We start from the raw sequence: 7,408 nt of genomic DNA, 5'->3' as shown, positions 1-7,408 counted from the left end.
CGTATAGTTCAAGGTGGTAATAGAGAATTTTTTCATTAAATATTATTCATTACTCAATGCATTCTGTAAAACATTAAAATTATTATATTCAACAAGTGACATAGTAAAATTACTTTATTATTTACTATTTCTTAAGTTGTGTGTCAAGTTAATAGTGGACAAGTAAAGATTGGCGAAGTAAGTATATTGCTTTTGAATTATACATTCGACTTGAAAAACCTATGAACTTTACCAATTGAAATAATTACTTGAAAAACATATGAACTTTACGAATAAAAGTAATTACTTGAGATAAGAGGGAGTTGCTCAGATGGTAAGCACTGCTTACTTTTAATCTGAAGGTTGTGAGTGCAAATCATCAAGGAAGTAAAAAGGATCAGAGCTTCTAGAAAAGGCAGGATCGGCATAACCACTAGGCCACTAAAGCAATCGCTTGGGGCCAACAAAAAATTGAGGCCCCATTTTTTCTTAAACATATAATTAAACATGTTTGTTAAAGATATATATAAATACTTATAAATTTAAAAATACATATCTGATACGGAAGTAAAATATTTAATGTGGATACAACTAATTTTTAGGGGAATAAAACATCATTTGGTCTACGTGTGGGAAACTAAATTTCCTTAGTTATTTCCTAATAACTTGGACTACAATATTATCACCTTATATTCATCTTTTCTATAATTTTATTCTCTTTTTAATTATTTTTATCATTATTATTGCGCGCTCTCTCGCTCCAAAATTTATACCGACAACTGTTGGGTTCGAAATATAGAGGGCGTCATATGGAAGCTTAAAGTTTACAAATCAAGATGATGATAATTCAGATTACAAAGAAAAACATACTAAAAATCTATTATTGATATGATTTGGTCAAGCGACCTATATATTGAAAACTAATATAAAACAACAACAACAACAACAAGCCTAGTGTATTCCCACAAAGTGAGGTCTGGGGAGGGTAAGATGTACGAGTCCATACCACTACCTCCGAAGAAGTAGAGAGGTTGTTTCTGATAGACCCCCGGCTCAGAATCTCGAATAACACACCAAGATCGTATTGAAACATGTAACAAGAAAGGTTGGCATGCAGACATAAGAAATAATAGAAATAAATATCAGTGAAGTACGAAATAAGAGAAATATGAGCAATACGAAATAAGAAATAAGAACCAGGACACCCACTTACCCACCCCACCCGAACTCACCTGGCTAAAGGCTCCTACTCAAGGACATAGGCCTGGGATTACTGCCCGGATACGCACTCGCTCTCTTAACACCTAACCACAATCCATACACTCGCCCTAACTTTCTACCCTAATCCGCGACCTCCACATCTTTCTATCTATGGCCATGTCCTCAGTGAGCTGCAGTTGCTCCATGTTATGTCGAATCACCTCCCTCCAGTATTTCTTTGACCTACCTCTACTTCTCCTAAAGCCATCTAAGGCCAGCCTCTCACACCTCCGAACTGGGGCATCCGTGCCATTCCTCATCACATGCCCAAACCATCTAAATCTTCCTTCTCGCATCTTATCCTCCATCGAAGCCACTTCTACCTTCTCTCGAATAGTTACATTCCTAACTCTATCCCCTCTAGTAAGTCCACACATCCATTGCAACATTCTCATTTCCGCCACCTTAAGTCTTTGGATGTGGGAGTTCTTGACTAGCTAACGTTTCGCTCCATACAGCATGGCCAGATGGACTGCCACTCTGTAGAAATTTCCTTTAAGCTTAAGGGGAACCTTCTTATCACACAACACTCCCGAAGTGAGCTTCTACTTCATCTACCCTGCTCCAATACATTTAGAGACATCCTCATCAATTTCGCTATTCCTCTGGATAATAGACCTAAGATACTTAAGACTATCCATCTTATAAACAAACTGGGAATCTAACCTCACCACCACTTTATCCTCCTGAATCGCATCACTAAACTTGCATTCCAAATATTTCATCTTGGACCTACTCAACCTGAACCCCTTAGATTCCAGGATTTGCCTCCAAACCTCCAATTTCTCATTCACACCTCCCGCGTCTCATCAATCAACACTACATCATCCGCAAATAACATACACCAAGGCACCTCACCCTGAATACTCCGCGTCAACATGTCCATCACCACTGCAAAAAAGAAAGGGCTAAGAGTCGAACCCTGATGCAGACCTGTCTCTACTGAAAAATATCCTAAGACACCTCCCTCCATCCTCACCCGAGTCTTCTCTCCATCATACATGTCCTTAATAGCTCTAATGTACACCACTAGAACACTTTCACCTCTAAGTATCTCTAAAGAACCTTCCTAGGGACTTTGTCATACGCCTTCTCCACGTCGATGAACAACATGTGCAAATCCCTCTTCCTTTCCCTATACTGCTTTACCAATCTCCTCACCAGATGGATTGCCTCTATCTTTGAGCAACCAGGCATAAAACGAAACTGATTCTCCAAAATGGACACTACTCTCCTCAATCTCCACTCGACCACCCTTTCCTAAATCTTCATAGTATGACTCAACAACTTAATACCCCTATAGTTGTTGCAACTCTGAACATCGTCCTTGTTTTTATATAACGAAATCATCGTACTCCATCTTTAAGCCTCAAGCATTCTCATAGTCTTAAAAATGACATTAAACAAATCTGTCAACCACCTTAAACCTGCCTCACCAGCATACTTCTAAAAGTCCATCGGAATCTCATCTAGCCCCGTCTTCCTAACGATTTTCCTCTTTGACCTCCTCAACCTTAAAACATCTATAGTAGCTAAAATCACGGCTCTCCTCCGAGCGCTCCAGCTTTCCTAGCACAATGTTTCTGTCTCCCTCGTTTAAAAGTCTATGAAAATACTCCTGCCATCTCTTATTAATGTGAACATCCTCCACCAAAACTCTTTCGTTCTTACCATTAATGCACTTCACTTGATCGAGGTACCGACCCCTCATTTCCCTAGCCTTAGCAAGCCTATACAACCTTTTTTCCCCACCTTTCTCCTCTAACCCCGCGTATAAGCTCTCAAAAACTGCTGCCTTAGCAGCCGTAATAGCTAACGTAGCCTCTTTCCTTGTCACTTTATAAGCCTCCCTGTTCACCCACTTCTCCTCTTCATCTTTACTCTCGATCATCTTAACATATGCCTCCTTCTTAGTCTCCACTTTCTTCTTAACTTCTTCATTTCACCACCAGTCCCCCTTAGTCGACCTGCCCGAGCACTTGAGACACCTAACACCTCTCTAGCCATCTCCTTGATGAAGCTGATAGCCTTATCCTACATACCATCCACGTTTCCCCTACACTCCCATGCCCCCATTTCCGCCACCCTCTTTCCTATCTTCAGCGCACTGACTGGCATCAAACCACCCCACTTGATTCTAGGTTGACCCTCTCCGACCCTACTTTTTCTACTCTTCTTGATAAATAAGTCCATCACCAGAAGCCTGTGTTGAGTTGAAAGATGCTCACTCGAAATGACTTTACAGTTTTTACATAGAACTTTATCCCCCTTCCTAAGCAGGAGAAAGTCAATCTGAGTCTTGGATAAAGCACTTCAAAAGGTAATCAGATGATCCTTCTTCTTCAGAAATCTCAAGTTCACAACCACCAGCCCAAAATCCCTCATAAAGTCCAACAGGGCAACCCCCTTACCATTTTTATCGCCAAAACCAAAACCTCCGTGCACATTATCATAACCTCCTGGACATGCCCCAATGTGCCCATTGAAGTCTCCCGCTATAATAATCTTTTCCAAGCTAGGCACGCTTCTCACTACCTCATCCAAAGCCTCCCAAAATCTCTCCTTCACCTCCTCATCCAAGCCTAACTGGGGTGCATAAACACTACACACATAAAGTGTAAACCCCCCAACGACCAACTTAACCGTTATTAGCTTATCACTGATCCTCTTAACCTTCACCACCTGCCCTCTAAGATCCTCATCCACTAAGATGCCCACTCCATTTCGACGCCTGTCACTACCTGAGTACCACAACTTGTGCCCATCCACATCCCTAGCCTTAGACCCTACCCACTTAGTCTCCTGCACACACATAATATTAATCCTCCTCTTCTTGAGAATCTTCACCAACTCAACGGACTTACCCTGAAGGGTCCCAATATTCTAAGACCCTACCCTCAACATATCACCTCTCGCCTCCCTCTCCAACCCCTCATCGAACCAACCCAAATATCTAGCCTTGAACCCACACCTACCTCTGCCCTCCCTTTTCCACCTTTTTCTAAAACAGATCCCAACCCCAACCCCCTTAACTTCCTTGGACATAACCCTATTCCATCATCAACCCCCTCAGCGACTACTCAACAAACAAAACACAAACAAAAAAAACCAGCAGCAAACAGACAAGCAAACAAAGCAACAACAGCAAAAATAGTATAAAAGCAGCAGGCAAGTACCGAAAAATAACAGGAAATAGCAATACAATAAAACTATACTGTAAAGAGTAACTAAAATAATAGGTTCAGATGTCACCGAAGTTTTTCTTCTTTGCTGGTTGTGGCAAACTTATTGTCAAAAAGGTTGCCGAACTTGAGTCGTCAGAAAGAGTCCGTTAGGGCCTCGTCGAAAAGTCACTGGTGCATCTTGTTGCTGTTACCGGTAGCTGGTCATTGGTTGTCATCGTCACCCACTGTTTTAAACTCGTCTATGGTTGGAGCTGTAGTCTACGCCATCGTCGGAGTTGAGACAGCGAAAACCCTAGATCCATCGTCAATAGTAGCATTAAAGGTGGAAAAAAACTCAGGAGAGAGATTGGTGGGGAGAGAGAGAACTGGGGAGGGAGATAACAAAGAAGATGGATTAGTCCTTACCTATACCAGCGCGTCAAATCCTTCGCTGGCGTCGGAGTCGCCGATCAGTCCAAGTTACCATTTGAGATGAGATAAACATTTAAGAGCGTTCAAACAGAGAGCAAGAGTCCTTTTTTCAAAAACTAATATAAAAACGTATTAAAAAACTATATTGTGGATACTATTATGTTATGGTATGAGAAGTGGTTTTTCTATTTTTAGATGTTCAAAACCTTTCCTCCAAGAAAGAGGTTAGCCAAATATGAAAAAGTTTTATATTTTTCTATAAGGAAAAGTAAAAGTATTTATGGTTACTTTTATTTTCTTTCTAAGAAAAGTAAAACTTAAATTTGGTAAGAAAATCAGAGCAAAAATTCTAACAAATCTCCCCTTTTTGGTTTGATTTTCTTCGCTTGATCCGCTTTTTTTACATTTTTTAGATCTGTTCTTCACATAGTCTTCATTATTGCTGCTTGGCATGCTTAAAAATTGAGCTTTTGGGTTAAAAATATATATAAAAAATTAAGTGAAGGCCCCTTGTTAGAATTTGACTTTAGACCTCTGGCCCTAGGGACAAAACTACAGTAAAACAAGGGCCCAATAACTTTTGTGTAGAACCAGCACTAGCATTAGAAATTCTAGTAAATATATATAGATATTATGGTATGAACTCATATCAAAACTAAAGAAGATGGTTCAGTGGCACAGTGAAGCTATGAAATATTGCTCTGTTGCAAGTTGTGTGGGTTTGAATCCCATTCTCAACATTATTTTTTTATCCTTTTTTGCTATTATTATATGTGACTATTTTTTTATTCTTCAAAACTGAAATTTAAATGTAAGTTGATGATAAAACTAACAAATCTATACATAATATAAAGGAAGATCATGGAGAACGTAATGTGACACCTCCCAATGAACTTCATTCCTATTTTTTTTCTCCTTTTTGAGTATTTTTTAATCTTCTCAATTATTATTATTGAAAAATCAGCTCCATGAGTCGCACCTCTTTATTTTCATAACATCTACATTTAACCACACTCATAACATCCACTTTAATAACACATTTTTATTTTCATAACATTTTCTCTTAATCACATCTCTTCTATTTTATAAGCCCCAAGACTTTTATGTTTATAACTCTCAATTGTTTAATGCAAAACTATATGCAAAAACTACAAAAGTCTGGACAATATTCCATTTTAGATGTGAAGAAAAAAAAAGAATTATTGTAATAGTATTATGTAGGTACAAAGAGAAAGATGACACGAAGGGTAAATAGGAGTTGAAGGGTAGAAGAACAGAAACACTGAAACTGGTCGTACGAAGGAAGATGGTCATATTATCGATGGATAATATATTTATTGATCGGCAATGTTATTCAGGTGCCATGACTACAATGGTAAAAGAAGACAAGTATGTGTTGTCAACTTGAGATGTTGGGAGGATAAGTGGATTTGGTGTTGTAGATGCATTCATTTTATTTATCAAAATTGATAGTCCTTTGTTACTACTTCATCTGTCAATCCCTTTTTTAAATCTGAGATTGCACAATCATCTTACTTTGTTCTGCTGTCTTTACTTTCTTATTTGGATGACCTTATTATTGCTCATCAAATTAAATCAAATCACAAGTTATGGTGAAAAAAAACTAAAAGAGGTATACTAAGCATCATATTGTAAAGTCTATCTTTATCTTTTTACGTATGCCTCCGGTCCAATCAAGAAAAAGATAAAATTTTATTGCATAAAGATAATAAGGTGGGGATAGAAACACTATCCATACTCGTGAAGAAGCAAAAAGTTAATTATATAAGGATTGTAACACAAAGTTGCTGCATCTTCTAAGGCTGTATATAGACTAGATTTATTTTTTTTTGGGTTTCATAGCGTTACTTTTGAAGAGGTAATTATTATGTTTGAGTGTGGATCTTTTGTTATTTTCGCATGAATAATTTAATTAGTTTCAATCACTATGTAGTATAACTTATGGATTATTTTATTTTTATATAGTACGTGGTTATTTGTATAACAATATCTAATTTTCATTATGCAGCTACCTACCGGTGTTTGGTGTATTAGAAATTAAATTGGATTATACAATGAAAAATTCAAATTTATTGATACTTTTAGCAACATAATTAGGTGATTTTGCCAATATAGATTAATATTAGGTAAGTTTGTTTATGATAATTGCACACGTTCTTGAAAGTTTGGGTGTCCACTTTAGCGGTGCAGTTGGGAATCAACAATGGGAAAATGCTTGATCCTTATCGAAATTCACTTAATCCCAGTACTAAAAAAAATTAATATATGGTCAAAATTGATTGTTACCGAATCTGGAGGTAGTTGATCTTATTTTTATTTTAATTCATAGTTCTCCGATGTTAATGACAAGATAATTTTGTTATGGATCAACCAAACAATGGTTTATCGTATATATTTTTTAATAGAGAAATTTATTATTTTTATCCCAAAAAAGAATGTTTGTTATTAAATGATTCTGTTTTTAAAAATATTAAATATATATTATTTTAGTCACAATATCATTTTCTTTTTTCTTCAAATTAATATTTTCTGAAATTAATTAAGAATTTTAA

This window comes from Capsicum annuum, chromosome 3 (assembly GCF_002878395.1).
Source record: "Capsicum annuum cultivar UCD-10X-F1 chromosome 3, UCD10Xv1.1, whole genome shotgun sequence".
Lineage (NCBI taxonomy): Eukaryota > Viridiplantae > Streptophyta > Magnoliopsida > Solanales > Solanaceae > Capsicum > Capsicum annuum.
This window is presented reverse-complemented; position numbering follows the sequence as displayed.